The sequence below is a fragment of the Diachasma alloeum genome, unplaced genomic scaffold (assembly GCF_001412515.2).
Source record: "Diachasma alloeum isolate Michigan unplaced genomic scaffold, Dall2.0 Dall_scaffold_00462, whole genome shotgun sequence".
Taxonomy (NCBI): Eukaryota; Metazoa; Arthropoda; class Insecta; order Hymenoptera; family Braconidae; genus Diachasma; species Diachasma alloeum.
The window spans coordinates 89,385-106,299 of NW_021680595.1; the positions used below are offsets into that span (position 1 = coordinate 89,385).

At 35.5% G+C, this 16,915-nt stretch overlaps 1 protein-coding gene across 1 annotated transcript in view; it reads left to right on the top strand.

The window, feature by feature from the left end:
• Window positions 1-3,538: 3,538 nt before the first annotated feature.
• Window positions 3,539-16,915, top strand: part of LOC107042422 (torso-like protein) — a 250,234-nt gene continuing 236,857 nt past the window's right edge. Inside the window, exon 1 of the mRNA XM_015263465.2 lies at window positions 3,539-3,756. The gene's annotated coding sequence lies outside the window, so the exon portion shown is untranslated. The remainder of the gene's footprint in view (window positions 3,757-16,915) is intronic.

Genomic DNA, 16,915 nt, shown 5'->3' on the forward strand with positions numbered 1-16,915 from the left:
AAAGGGCAGAGTCATATTCATACACCTAATATAAACAACTACAAACGATTGTAGACAGGAATCCGATATCACCTTCGCTGTAGCTATGAATCACTTCCTAGTTGTGCTCCAAAAATCGACCGGACGCTTACTCGGATTCGGATTGGAAAAGTTTCCAAACTACAATTAACTGCAAACGATTGTAGATGAGAATCCCATCTCACGCTGCAACTGTAAAATAGTTTCTGTCTTTCAAAAATGGATTGGACGATAGTTTGAATTTGGATCAAGAAAATTTCAAAACTTCTATCAACTTTAAACGATTACCGGAATCGTTCTTTCTTTCTAATTTTTTTCAACACTACAAACAACTACAAACGATTGTCAACAGTGATCCGATATCATATTAGCTGTGGCTATTAATCACCTACTAGTTGTGCTCCAAAAATCGACTGAGCGCTTATTTGAATTCGGATTGAAAAAATTTCAAAACTACAATCAACTACAAACGATTACAGATGAGAATTACATGTCACTTAAGCTGTAACTAGAAAATAGTTCCTAACCGTCTTTCACAAAATGGATTGGACACTTGTTTGAGTTCCGATTGAGAAAATTTCAAAACTACAATCAAGTATAAGCGATTGCACATAAAAATCGTTTCTACTTTCTAATCTTTTTCACGACTACAGACAACTACAAACGAATCCTTTCACGTATCTGATCTTCTTCAGGCCCTTGATGAGAAATAATTTTTCGAAACAATTTCATAAAAACCATCCCTTCCTATTTTTCATTGGAATGATAATTTTTAAATACTATACACTACTGTAAGCGATTGTAGTTGATTGTTGAAAAATCATTTTTCAATACCATTTCAAAAAAACTTTTCGCTTTTTTTTTCATTGGACTGAGAATCTGTGAATACTACAAACAACTACAAACAATTGTAGACAGGGATCCGATATCACCTTGGCTGGAGCTACCAATCACTCCCTAGTTGGGCTCCGAAAATCGAGTGAACACTTATTTGGATAAGGATTGAAGGAATTTCAAAACTGCAATCAACTGCAAACGATTGCAGATAAGAATCCCATGTCAATTAAGGATAATCGGGCGAGGAGGAAATGTAGGAGGTGAGGCGGAGGGGTTTCTATTGTTTTCCTGCAGAAAACCAATCGCTGAACAAAAAAATTTTTCCCATTCGGATTCAAAATTCAGGCAATATTAGGGAGTATCTCCGGTTAAAAATTATTTTTTGAGCTAATCAAATTTATTTGTATCTGTTCCACGCCTTGAATAGATTTCAGATTGTTTTTTTTTAATAAATGAAAAAATATTAATCCATGCGAAAAAGTGGCAACATCGTCGGTAGTGTTTTTTTTTCACCAGGAGCTGGTACCACTGGCTCGAGGGAGCTCCAATCACAACGCTTCATCGCTCTCTCTCAAGAGACGTTTAAATTGACCGCGCTACCCCCACCCGATCGGTACTTGAGACGTTGCTGTTCGTTTGGGCTGCGTGCGCAGAAATTTCTTTCTTCAGTACTTTTTTTGTTATTATTAATAAACAATGCTCCTAGGCGACAATCTTTTTCACTCAAAAAATCATTGATCACATGTTCTAAATGTGTATAAAGTTTCATGACTTTAGCTGCTTTTTTTCCTTGGGTTTTGCAGTTTTTTTTGTGATTTCCATAAGATGACGGGTTAAATGACCACTTTTTCAAAAATTCATAATAAATTAACCATGTTCCCCAGCAGTCCGAAACTTTGCACACGCCTTTTCCATCATTTAAAGAATACGTAAAAAATAAAAGAGAAAAATGGCTGCTTTTTTTCTAACCCTCCGGGCTCGCCCGATTATCCTTAAGCTACAGCTATAAAAAAGTTCCTATCTTTCAAAAATGGATTGGACACTTGTTTAAGTACGGATTGAACAAAATTTCAAAACAACAATCAACTATAAACGATTGCAGATAAAAATCTCTCTTTGTTTCTAATTTTCTCCACAACTACATACAACTGCAAACGAATCCTTCTACGTATCTGATCTTATTTACAACTCCAAACAACTACAAACGATTATAGATAGGAATCCGATATCACCTTGGCTGGAACTACAAATCACTCCCTAGTTGGACTCCGAAAATCAAGTGAACACTTATTTGGATTCGGATTGAAGAAATTTCAAAACTACAATCAACTACAAACGATTGCAGATAAGAATCCCATGTCACTTAAGCTACAACTATAAAAAAGTTCCTAACTGTCTTTAAAAAATGGATTGGATACTTGTTTGAGTATGGATTAAAAAAATTTTAAAACTACGATCAACTATAAACGATTGCAAATAAGAATCTTTCTTTGTTTCTAATTTTCTTTACAACTACGAACAACTACAAACGAATCCGTCTACGTATCTAGTCTTTCTCAGGCCCTTGAAGAGAAACTATTTTTCGATACAATTTCATAAAAACCATTCCGTTCGTTATTCTATTGACATGAAAAGTTTCAAATACTATAAACAACTACAAATGATTGTAGTTGATTTTTGAATGATATCGAAACTCAATTGTCTGATACCATTTCAAAAAAATTTATTCGTCTTTTTCATTCATTGAATTAAAAATCTGCGATTACTACAAAAAACTACAAACGACGATAGACAGGAATCCGATATCACCTTGGCTGGAGCTACCATTCACTCTCTAGTTGGGCTCCAAAAATCGAGTGAACACTTATTTGGATTTGAAAAAATTTCAAAACTACAATCAACTACAAACGATTGCAGATAAGAATCCCATGTCACTTAAGCTGAAACTATAGAAAAAGTTCCTAACTGTCTTTCAAAAATGGATTGGATAGTTGTTTGAATTCGGATTAAAAAAATTTCAAAACTACAACCAACTACAAACGATTGCAGATAAGAATCCAATGTCAATTGAGATGTGAATATAAAATAATTCCTGTCCTTCAAAAATAGATTGGACGCTTATTTTTCAACTACAAACAAAAAAAATAGAACTACAATCACGTGTAGGTTAAAATCTATCAGATACTAAATTTTTGTTACAATGCGTGAAAGTCGGGTGCCAATTTCACACAGCTGATTATTCCCACTGAAAACGTTTATTGCTTCCTCATAAAGCAGAGACCCGACATACCCAGAATTCCGAAACGAGCCCATGTGACTTAATTGAATCCCTAGCACATTACCATCCTCGCACAACAGGACCTGTACAGATCGTAAAAGGGAATCACCAGTGCGCATAGTTCACCCAGTGTCCTCTCCATCTCTCACATCATCCCTGAAACAATAACGTATGACCTATACTTAATTCCACGGGGGACATCCCTGTGATAACGCACTCAGTGCAGTTCAGTCTCGTGATACGGTAACATGTGCATAAGTACACACACATGCATGAGAAACTTGGACCCACCGGTTTTGAAAGTGGAGGGCGAGAGAGCGCCTCGCTGCCTGCCCCGTCGCAAAAGCCCCCCGGGAGACACTCGGTCGAGACCAAACGATTTCGATTTACCGCAGTCACCGGCTGTCCGCTCGGTAAGCCACACCGATGGTACCCGTTGAGTATACCGCGTACAACGTGACAGATATAGATTAAGTACACCGATCGATTTATCGTGGATATACATTTTTGTGTTTTTGTGAATTATGTGATTTCTTATTTAAGTTGTTTTGGAAAATTGATGTAATTCATTGATCAAGTTATGAGAAGGAATAAATGTTTGTGGAAGTTCAATTTTTTTAGAGGTGAGTACTTATTGCAATTGTGATGTGAAGTTTGTATGAAAACGGCATCGTTCATATCAAGTTAAAAGAAATTGATGATGTTATTTGATAATGCAATATATTTATCTGAATTTTTCATCTCAAATCCCGGAAATTTTTATCACGTGATACTCTCACGGGATTTTCAGGAAATCTTGTCATGGTAAAATCAAGCATTTCACTCCTTTTCTAATGATTCGATTGGAACATGAAAGGAAGCAGTAAATTTAGTTTCAAGTATTCCGTGAAAATTCAGCAAGATCATGGAAATTTTGGGGAAATTCGGAGATGCAGAAATTTAGGGTTCTGAATTTTCTTGTTTAATTGAAAATTCATGTAAATTGTGAAATTTCCGTTTTCTACTGAAGACTTATTAATCCCCCGGAATTCTGCATAAAACATGAAATGTCATAATCAAATGTCATTCTGACGAAAGTTACTACATTATTGACAATTTTGGCTCAAATTTCCCGTTCACTTCCTGGAAATTTTCCTGAAGTGGTTTCAATAAAATGAACTTTCATGAAGTGGTTCCAATAAAATTTCAAGAATTTTGGGCTTTAAAATTCACAATTTGATGAAGACTTCTATAGAAACTGTAGATTTTAGTCCAATTATTCCATAAAAATCAATACCAATTACAAACTTTTAGGCAAATATATTCTTTGGTCTTCGATTATTCAAAAATTCAGTGTCATATGCTATGGAATATTTATGTTTTGATTGGAACTTCTGTGATTTTTTCCCCTAACACGAATTCAAGGGTGCGTTCTTTAAATTTCCTACTGAACTTTTCAGGAAATGTCATTTCTTTTTCTGACAGTGTATCATTTCATTCATGAAATTTCTATTTTTTCTAATAGTGTGTTTTTTAGATTACAATTGTTATTTATTTGATAGGAGTTCGGTTCCATCATTCATACTAGGCGCAAAGCGCACATCGCGCGCGCTCGCCAGGTGTCTTTTTTTAAATTTATATATATAAAAAACAATTAACAATAACAATAAAAATTATTTATTTTATAATTAATTAACAATTTTTACAATATTAGATCGATATATTAGATATATTAGTATTTTTTAAATTCTAATTCCTCTGATTTTTACGTTTTATAACAACAAATATCCTTTGAAATGATATATGAATAGTTTCATTTACTTGACCAATAGTTATCAAAAATCCAAACAAAGCTGAATTCATAGTAAACATCATGAAATTCAATTTTTGGATAAAAACTCTCAGATGTTAATGAAAATTAGCCTTAATAAAAAAATTCAGGTGTCAATTTCAAAGTAATTTAATACCTTTTCCCTTGAGCTCTAGTTATCTTCATAGATTTGAACGGAAATCGAACAAATCTCGTCATTATGAAGAGAAACATGGAAATTTTCAAAACGTGACAGACTAAAATCGCTACATTATCGCTTATAACAATTCATTTAGTGGATAGGATTGATTATATCGGGTATCAATTTGAAGATCTCGAGGAGACCTTCGCACTGACATATGATATATTCCGATTGGTTAAGGCTAAAGCTTCGATAAATGGCAAAAACTGTCATTCCTGAGGTGTGACATGATGTAGAAAATAGAAACAATCAACAAGGAATTAATGAAAAATGAATTAAATCAGATTTATCATACACCATTTTGAAGAATAGTAAATGCTCTTCAAAACGATATGATAAGTTAATGAAAAGTAGACAGAATTTTGCAAATCAAGCATCATTTTGAAACTTGTTTAATAAGATTTCCAATGAATATACTACATGTGTGGTTTATGAAAGTGGAAAAAGAAATTGAGCATAGAAACAAAAGAAAGCCTGTTAACGCTCATGGACATATTTTTATATTGGAATTTAAATTTTAAACACAAAAAAATGAAGTTTTCTTTTATTTCATATTGAAGGTTGAGTGCTCTGAAACTTTTTCTTCTGTTAGAATACTAACAGAATTTGTTATAACAAATTGAAGATTGTGACGAGATACATGATCTCCGAGTTGTGATCAGAGGAGATGATACTATGGCTTTTGAGACAGACAGTTCCAAAAGTTTCCATTTTTTTCTGAGCCAGACGATCTTTTCAAAATAAAGTCTCATTTGAGTCTCGTGCGCAACCCTAATTTATTTAGCGTCGAATTTTGATTTCAGGAATATTGATTAAGGATTGTATGATTATAGGAATCCCTTCAATATTTTCCTTATTTCTCGTGATCTATATTTTTATTCATTTAAGGGGGATGGCCACGGTGAAATTTTGAAAAATTCGTTCTTTTTTCTTTTGCCTTTTTCGATAGTATATACGTTCAGACATATACTCATGAAGGTTTATTAGAAAATTCGAAGAGCGAGACGAGTTATAACCGTTTGTATTGGGGCAGGTACAGCAGTGCCGCTGAGCTCGTGCCCCTCGCGCTCAGGTAGCAGTCTATTGTCACTTTATTCTTTTCCCATTCAGCCTGACCAGCAAATGTCTACCATCAGTCGTATTGGAAAATCCGCCCACAGGAGGAGAAAATCACCCCGTAAATGAACTTATACTTTTACACCTTATACTTTTATATGTGACCGTCCGTCCGAGAAAGGCACACCAGGCCCGCTGCGGACGGCTAGGTAGGAAAACTTTGAACGTACTTTTCTTGAAACATGATTTTCCATCCTGGTACCAACAATTATCCAAAAACTACTTTTTCCAGTAAAATAATTCTTGTACGAGATGATTCACTCCGAGAATCGTTATTATTCCACGGGCACTAATAGTACATTAGAGTACAAGGGCACAAATTTCGTTTGAAAACGAAGTTTATGTCCGAGTGGTCTATACTATTTTATGCCACATCGTGCAGAAGTCGAGTTTGAATCACGCTGCGCGAAGCGCAACGTGCGATACACTCGACTTATTGCACGGCGTGCCATAATTTTTTTTTTCTAGCCTACTCTTTTTTTTCAGTTGTTATTGCTGTCATTTATGAGGGCGCGCAATGGGGCTCATTGAATAATTGCTCTATTTCTGACAATTCTTGTTTTTGTTTTAAATGCGCCTGTGCAACGATAGATGGACTTGTCTCATTCCTAGAAATGAATCATCGTTTTGTTTAAGATGAACCAAGGCTGTGATATGAATAGAGCCAGTTGAGAAAAGGCCTCTCATTCAATAATTTATAACTTTTTCAAAAGTGAATATTTTGTCAATATAAAAATATATCCTTATTGTTCAATCATCATTTAGTGCGTCGTTAATTGTTGAATTGTCATATACTTCACCTTGCCAGTTGAAAAAAAACTACGAATAAAGGAATTTTCCTGACGCGTCACCGTAGCCATTCCCTTTAAGGGAAAACGGAACCCCTGCGTTTATATGAATGTTTAGAATTGTGTTTTCTCCTGCAATTATTTTTTTTTATTCATTAAACTACTTCATTGACTCAACAATGCGATAATCGAGTCGATAAAGTAATTTCATAGATAGAAATTAATAATTGTAGGAGAAAACACAATTCTCAGATTTAATGTAGATAAAGGGGTTCCGTCTCCCCTTAAGGAGAGAACGCGGTAAAATTTAAAAGTCTTCCCACGGTCTTAAGAACCGTTAGACGACTTTGGGTATATGAGGGGATAAATTAAAGAGTAAGGAAAATCGCGGAACCGATCGGTTTCGCCCCGTATATCCACCAAAAACCTCATTTTTCACCTTTTTACCTTAAAAATACTCTTTCCACCACAGTTTCAGTCCGGTTCCAACTTTTTCTTTCAATATTTGTTATATCCCAATGAAACAAGTAGCGTGACAAAAGCCATTTGACAGATTACATCTGACTGCAACTCTCCATGCATTTTTCATCTCCTACTCTCATTTCTATCAATTTCATTGGTTTCACTGGTATCAATTTCATTGGGTGTAGTAGGCTTCTGAATGGATCTTGATGTATGTTTTCAAAGAATGAAGGCATAAGTATTACCATTTTTTGGAAATAGTAAGGCCAATCCCACTCATACTTCATGATAAATATCGGTAGCTATTATTATCTATTTATGGAAAAATCATACTTCCCATGATGACCATTCGTGAATCATCTAGTCAGAATAAACAAATTATTAGAATGAATAAATATGAGAAACAATAGTGGTCACGCAGGTAGGGTGCGGTGGCGGTCATCAAAGCTTTGTCTCATTTTCCCCTATTTCTATAAAATAAATCTGAAAAAACTATATATTCATGTTATATGGCTTTCTCGGCTATGCTTATATGAAAATGAATGATGAAATATAAATACGTTGATTATTTTGTTATCAAGAATATAGGGTAAATTGTTCCATCTCAAGAATAATCAAATATATCGATCTAAAATTTGATATAGGAATGTTTCTTGACAATCCTATAAGCCAAAGTTTCAAGAGGTTTCCCTGAGTTTTACCCATGTCATAATGCGCAAAACTGAATTCAAACCAAAAAAATAGAAAACCGTCAATATCTCTAAACTGTTCAATGGGATGGTACACATATTTTGTTAGATCTAGATAGAAGATATCAAGACAGACATTTTGAAAAAAAAAATGAAATCGGACCAGTAGTTTTTGAGATATTAAGCAAAAGAGTTTTACATACTAAGTTGAATATCTCCGAAACAAAGGGTCCGATTCCGTTCATCTACCATCCCAAACTTTATTATCATAAGACCTAAAATCATACCAAGTTTCAAGTTTCCATCTCAATCATTTTTTAAGTTATCATATATACAACAATTTCAGTGAAAAAATGAAAAAAACGAGAATAAAACTACATTGCTCGGGGTGGAATGGTTTTTTTTCCATCCAATTGAATAGGTATCATCATGACGAGTATTTTGAAAAAAAAATTGGAATCCGTCGCATGGTTAAGAAGATATCTGCAAAAAACGATTTTTGAGGAATCGCTGTCTCAGGAATCGCTTAACCGATCGAGCTGAAATTTAGGACAAACTTGACTATCAGTAGTACCAAGTAGCAGCCAGAATTTCAGCATCTTTGCATTCATCGTTCACGAGTTATAGGGACAGTTCTGGACAGTTTATAAAAACATAATTTCTTCACGTTTCATGACATTTCTACGCTGAGAGAAAAATTTCTGATATGTAGACCATATTTACTTGAGAGAAGTAAATTATTTTCAATGGTTTGAATCTCTGAATGCTTGCGGTTCACGGAACTCGAATGAATTCTCATTTATCACTATCGTTGCGCATAATATCATGAATGTATTACATAGCGAAATATTGCAACTGCATAACAAAAAAATTATGAAAACAATAAATACTTGAAGATTGACCGTTCTTATACGCGATTTGAGTGAGTTCATTTACGACAAAATCATACTTGAGAAAAAGAATATATTGAAGCATGAGACCTTCCCAAGTGGAAATTGCTTCAGGGCCGCCTGAAGTATGATCAGAACTTGATCCAGTTTTCGTAAGATTTGACTGATCAGATGATTTCTGATGAGAACTTGACCATGTCAAGCTCCCATTTGTTCATTAGTGTTATGATTATCAGGATTATTATCCATTAATGAAATGGATAAAATTTCAACTAAACAAATATTCTCTCTCTGAATATACGCGCAAATCGGCGAGATCATAAATAATCTCAAAATCAACACATACCCAGATACAGATCATATAGGCAAAACGGAGTCCCCGTAATAACAATAGCGCGATAGTCTAGTGGTTAGGGCTTAGGATTAGTAATCGTAGGTTCCCCGGTTCGCTTCCCACCATCCGAAAAAATACGGAGGTTTTTTCAACGGTAATTACGGTAAGGATCCATTAGGAGAGGCCATTTATCGTGGAAAAATTGAATTATCTATTGTTTGGAATTAGTTATCACTAATAGTCCAGTGAATGAGGTCTGGAAATGTATAATTTTGAAAGCCAGTTTGCGTTTTTGTATATAAATCAGTTTTTTTATTGTAATCAACATCCCGAGTGGAAATTCTGTTCAGGTCTCGATCAGAAACTGATCAAGTCCGATCCGAAATTCTGATCAGGCATGTTACGCCCCTGCCTTAGGTTTTTCCACTAGGGTTTCTCCGCCTTCCATCATTAGGCATTAATTAAATGTAATTTTTTGAGAGAAAAAATTAGTAACTTCCTAGCCGGGAATCGATCCCGGGACCTCCCAATGTCGCGTCGGGTGCTCTTACCATCTGAGCTACCAGGACACTTACGAATTTCACTCTCAAATTGACTCATACCCGAGTGGAAATTCTGTTCAGGTCTCGATCAGAAACTGACCAAGTCCGATCCGAAATTCTGATCAGGCATGTTACCCTCTGCCTTAGGTTTTTCCACTGGGGATACGAGACCAATCAGAGTGAATCTCCACGTTTCAGATGATTTTGAATCATCTGAGCATAACTTTTGGGGACTTTTTTTTCATTTTTTCGAATTGTCAAATTTTTTCAGAATTTGAGCCAAAAGGTCTGGTAATGACCTCTCCAGGGGAGAGTGAATCTCCACGTTTCAGATGATTTTGAATCATCTGAGCATAACTTTTGGGGACTTTTTTTTCATTTTTTCGAATTGTCAAATTTTTTCAGAATTTGAGCCAAAAGGTCTGGTAATGACCTCTCCAGGGGAGAGTGAATCTCCACGTTTCAGATGATTTTGAATCATCTGAGCATAACTTTTGGGGACTTTTTTTTCATTTTTTCGAATTGTCAAATTTTTTCAGAATTTGAGCCAAAAGGTCTGGTAATGACCTCTCCAGGGGAGAGTGAATCTCCACGTTTCAGATGATTTTGAATCATCTGAGCATAACTTTTGGGGACTTTTTTTTCATTTTTTCGAATTGTCAAATTTTTTCAGAATTTGAGCCAAAAGGTCTGGTAATGACCTCTCCAGGGGAGAGTGAATCTCCACGTTTCAGATGATTTTGAATCATCTGAGCATAACTTTTGGGGACTTTTTTTTCATTTTTTCGAATTGTCAAATTTTTTCAGAATTTGAGCCAAAAGGTCTGGTAATGACCTCTCCAGGGGAGAGTGAATCTCCACGTTTCAGATGATTTTGAATCATCTGAGCATAACTTTTGGGGATGCTTTATTTTTATTTTTCAAGGGACATTTTCAAATTTTTTCCGAATATGAGCCAAAAGTTCGCATAATGACTTCTCCAGGGAAGAGTGAATCTCCACGTTTCAGGAGATTCTGAATCATCTGAGCATAACTTTTGGGGAAATTTTTTTTTTCATTTTTTCAACGGGGATTTTCAAATTTTTTCCAAATTTGGGCCAAAAGGTCTAATAATGACCTCTGCAGGGGAGAGTCAATCACCACACTTCAGGTGATTCTGAATCATCTAAGTATAACTTTTGGGGACCATTTTTTTTTCTTCTTCAATGCGGATTTTCTAATTCGATTTTTCATTCTAGATATCAATAATAATCAAAATCGACCAGTCCGAACTCATCATCGTCGTCACTTTCGCCTCTTCCTTCTTCGTTTTCTTCTTCCTCTTCATCATCTGAATCATATCTGTAGATATTTTTCCTCCGAACAGGCCGAATTTCTTGATCTGCGTCACTTTCAACATGGGCCTCCTCTGCCGGTTCATCTGAGTTTGTGACAGGTTGATTCAGACAATTATCATCATCAGTGCAGTCTTTGCACCGTTTACTGCAATTTAGCCCAGCTTTTTTGCAGACACAGCCGTGTTGCATTTACTCCTTGCACATTTACAACATACCTGAAAATCATTTTCAAGAAAATCTCCAATGAAAAAGAAAAAAAAAAAGATTCAGAATCACCTGAAAGGTGGAAATTCACTCTCCCCTGGAGAGGTCATTATGCGACCTTTTGGCTCAAATTCGGAAAAAATTTGAAAATCTCCCTTGAAAAAATTTAAACAAAAATGTCCCCAAAAGTTATGCTCAGATGATTCAAAATCATCTGAAACGTGGAGATTCACTCTCCCCTGGAGAGGTCATTATGCGACCTTTTGGCTCAAATTCGGAAAAAATTTGAAAATCTCCCTTGAAAAAATTTAAACAAAAATGTCCCCAAAAGTTATGCTCAGATGATTCAAAATCATCTGAAACGTGGAGATTCACTCTCCCCTGGAGAGGTCATTATGCGACCTTTTGGCTCAAATTCGGAAAAAATTTGAAAATCTCCCTTGAAAAAATTTAAACAAAAATGTCCCCAAAAGTTATGCTCAGATGATTCAAAATCATCTGAAACGTGGAGATTCACTCTCCCCTGGAGAGGTCATTATGCGACCTTTTGGCTCAAATTCGGAAAAAATTTGAAAATCTCCCTTGAAAAAATTTAAACAAAAATGTCCCCAAAAGTTATGCTCAGATGATTCAAAATCATCTGAAACGTGGAGATTCACTCTCCCCTGGAGAGGTCATTATGCGACCTTTTGGCACAAATTTTCGGGAAAACACAAAAATTTGTCGCACGCTCATTTCTGACACTCTGACTATACGGTGACGTCACGCGCAAGCACATTGAGTCGAAGAGAGGCTGGTGTGCGTGCGAGCGGCGCCGACATATACTCATTGTGTTTTCTCTCGCACCAAGGATTCTCAGTCATAACCTACCTGGAGGGGTAGAAATAGAAAATCGCGTTCAACTTACTACCTGTCGGAGGTAGAGGAAAATATTTCCTACAAAAACTGTCGGAAAAACTATAATAAAAATTATGAAAAGAAAAAAACATTCATCAATTAACAAAAAAGTTATACCCAATTTTAAGTTGTAATTACATGAAAATTGCTTCCCAATGGGGTGAAAAAAAATTAGACTTGAAGCTGGAATCTTTTTGAACGTTCAGCAAGACGAAAAAATTGAAAAAAGTTTTTTTTTCGATGTTTTTAAAAAAAAATTCTCACCCCACATTTTCCAACGGCTCTGGAGGATGAACGATGCAGAATAGGTGTGATAGTAGGCCTCAGCTGGGATATTTTTAAAACACTTTTTACTCAGTTTTAACGTTTATTAATATATTTATTCATATAATCAAGTAGCGTACAAATCTTTGGCACATGTCGTGCAGCCATCTTGGAAAATACTGACTAAAGGCGCGAAATGCGCGTGGGAACTAGACAGACTCAAACGTCAGAAAACAAAATTACTAGAACTCAAAACTCCCTAGATCAATTGTTAACAATAGGGGTGAGGTCATCAAGACCTTTTTTGTAGAGAATTTCGCACTCTACAACTTTGTTCTTTACCCCGAGTAGAAATTTTAGCATTTGGCTGGTCAGGCCCTGGTCCGCTGTGCCGTAGAAAAGATCCAGCCCTGTTGCAGTTACCACATCAGGGCCTGATAGGAAATGTAACACAAAACATGATCAGGACCTAATTTCTAAACCTGATAAGGACCATGACAGGCGGCCTGGTTTCGCCCTTACCTGGCATAGACTTTTCTACAAATTAATAAATTACTAACTGAATTATTAAATTGGACTAAAAATAAATAATAAATAAATAAATAGTGGTTCCAGAATCGGCGGGTCGAGAAAAAAAAAGAAAAAAAATCACCCAGAGTGGGACTTGAACTCGGGACCGTCCGCGTAGTAGTTCTGTACCCTATCCACTCGACCACCGTACCATTCTTAAAAATGATCGTTTGTTTTGAGTATATCAATAATACTCCCAATAAAATTGTAGTATTGAACAAAATCTAGAATAATATCAATTAGTATAATTTTCCTGATCATCATCCCCCCTCCCCTCCGACCCAGCCCCTTTTACCATTTCCACCCCGACTCTTTGTTTGGTAAAAAATTTTCTAAGTCCCGTACGGCATGCCTTATCCGGATCTGATCATTGCCGGATCAGGTTCGCCGCATTGAACTTATAGAATTTTCAAAGTTAAGGATTCCTGGCATACCTTACCTGGTCCTGATCATGGCCGGTCGAGTTGGCCGTATCCGGTATACACAACAAGCACTCGTGTTCAATCAAAATAGGCTGAAAAAGACCCCGAAATTTCCCTTATCAGAAATGCCTGATGTAACTATAATTTTTCTCTAGCACGGTACGCTCAAAAGGCCCTGACTGGGGCATGATCAGGTATGCCTGCTTAAAGTTTGGAATTTATTGGTAAGGTGAACATGCAATGGTCCCCTTCAGGCCCTGATGTGGCGTGGCGTAATCAGGTATACCGTGTCGATACCGGAGCAGGGCCTTCTCTGCCAACAGGTCTGCCTGACTAAATTTCTACTCGGGACCTTTTATATCGTAACTCGAGTATTTCTGGAGTTATTTTATAAAAAAACGTTTTTGGGGGTAATTTTCAATTTTTCCACCCCTCCCTGGAGGGTGAGCACCCTGATTGGTCTCATATGTTGATTACAATAAAAAAAATTGATTTATATACAAAAACGCAAACTGGCTTTCAAAACCATGCATTTCCAGACCTCATTCACTGGAGTATAATAATTATTATTGATTCCGGCAGACAGGTCATCAGGTTTGAATACGTCAGCTTGATCAAATCCGGAACTATTAGGCCTGATCAAGTCTTGATTAAAAACCGCGTTACATGACTGATCAGGACTTGATACAGTCATCAGATCATTTTCTGATCAATCGTCAAGCCTGACCTGATCCAGTCCTGACTTGGACCTGACCAAAATTTCCACTCGGGTTTCTCGGGCCACGTGAGTTGAGATGCCTGGGAGAATTAAACAGTTGAAGAAAATTTACTTGTCTCAAGAAAATATGTTTCAGATATTAGAATTTTTTTTCCTCAGTGTAGGCATTTCCACCGAAAATTAGGAAGTCGAAAAAAATCATGACTACAAGGCATCCATTCGGAAGCAAAAACTGAAGTGTGTTACTCTATTACGTATTTGCCGAATGCTGCATCCAAATATCAATTCTATATATAATAGATGGTGAAAAACTGATTTTTTTAGTTTTTGATTTTTTGTTCCTCTCGTCAGCAAATCCTAAAAATTGTTGTTTTTTGTTATTGAACGTTGTAATCATATGTAATTGGAATTCGATGGCCAAAAAAGTGATGATACAATTTTTGAAGTTTGGAAAAACAACGAATTTTGGGATTTGATAAAGAGATGAAAAAAAATCGAAAATTAAGAAAATTATTTTCTCATGATCCATTACATGAAGAGTAAAACGCATATTTAGATTTGTTCATTGGAGTACAACGAACACTGAAAAAAAACAGTTGAAATCGGATGAAAACTGTAGTGCAAGGACGATTTCTAAAGCAAAAACGTGAAAAATGACGTTTTCGGTGAATATACGTTGCAAAACCGATCGGATTCGTGATTCTTTTTTACTTTTTAATATATACCTTCATATATCAAAAGTTGTCTAATGGCTCTTCAAGCCGAGCAGACTTTTAAATTTCACCCCGGTCTCCCCTTGAAATTATTTAGCTCGTCGTTAGGCGCACGTGAGATTTTCTCTCACACAACGCTATAGTCAACCTAGAGGCTGTCTCAGTAGTGCGAGTGAGATACTGACGGGTTAATGATCAACATGGAATTCCATCGTAAATATTCCATAAACGAACTGTCCACAGAGGAATCTCATATCAGGAGTCAACAGTGAGGTGATAAAACGTCACAAAACATGTTCATTTTTCACATTTTCAGATACCAGATTATCTTGATAATGAGTCATTTTAGGGGAAAATATTGTGGGGGACAGTTTTCGTTAGAGATTTTAACAGCTACAAAAACCACAAAAAAATTTTTTTGTTCGGAAATTATTACATTTCGAAGATTTATTAATAACGAAGGAGAATATAGAATTTGTATTACGATAGGTTAACACTTCGCTGGAGAATTAATTCTCGAAAGCAATTAAATTCTCAGAATGTTGGAGTTTCAATTCAATATTGAATCCAATTCGCGTACTCCCTCGTCATTTATAATATCAAGTTCCGATGAAATTTAAATTTTAGTTGAATTTTCTAAACATTAAGATTTTTTTATGCCAAGAAAATATTGAGTAAAATTGGAAAATCGAATATAGAACTTTATTCGATAGTTCATAACACTGCTTTTATTCAATCGTAAGATGAATTTTTGCAGGTGTTTTTAGTCGCATCAAATAAGTAGCTTGTTTCAAATGTAAATAATGCTACCCTCATCCAAATGAAAACTTTATTTTATACAAATGAAATCATTCTTTAGATAGCAAAGGCAAAAACATTCATCAACATATAAAAACCATTCGGAGTCAATGGTTTGTTTGATTTATTTAGAATGAATGAATGGTCCATGTCCTATTAAGAATTTTTTATTTGAATAAATATATGATTTTTGTGAAACAACTTACCAGTTTTCCTATTCAATTATATAACACCAATCATCACCAATCATTTAGCAATTTTTTTATTGTCTTCTTCATTCTACAAACAATATTTTGTATACAAATTAATGTCTATATAAATATCAAACTGAAGGCCCCCGGGCGATGACCAGTCCCAAGCTTCTTGTGACAAATTTCGTTGAAAATAAATATATGAGTTTATTAATTTTCAATGAAAATATTGCTGAAAAGAAGAGGAAAAAAACGAGTTTTATTTGGAGAAAATTAAATGGGTTATTTCTCTCAGTGAAATGGTCCATTTATTTTAAACGATATTCATTAACTATTAATGAATGAACATTATGTAATGCGTGCGTGTAAAGTGCAGGTTAACAGGGGCGTTTGGAGGTCGGTAAGTCGAATTTTACACGCCCCACCAATCGTTCTTCACTTAACAGACGTTCCCAGTTTTACACGCGTCCTATGCTATTTTACTGGTATTTTACACGTTCTCAATAACCCCTAGCGACATCTTGCGGTACAAACATAACCCATTATCCCAACCATACACCGATCAGCTGATCCATTAGACACTATTTAACGAAACAAATCGCAGTGCAAAAAGCTAAAAAATAAACTACACAATAATAAATAATTAACTCAAAAAGTGAAATATGAATACACAAGAAGATATGTTTAGTGAACACCATGAAATACTACCAGATAATATACTTCGAAAGGCTCAGGAAGCAGAGAAATGCTATCAACAAAAAGCCAACTTTGAAAGAAAAAAGAAAATGAGTATTTTTTCTAAATATTAGAGAATAATTTTTTTTGCGCGATTTTTCTCCACCCCCCCCCCCGCCCC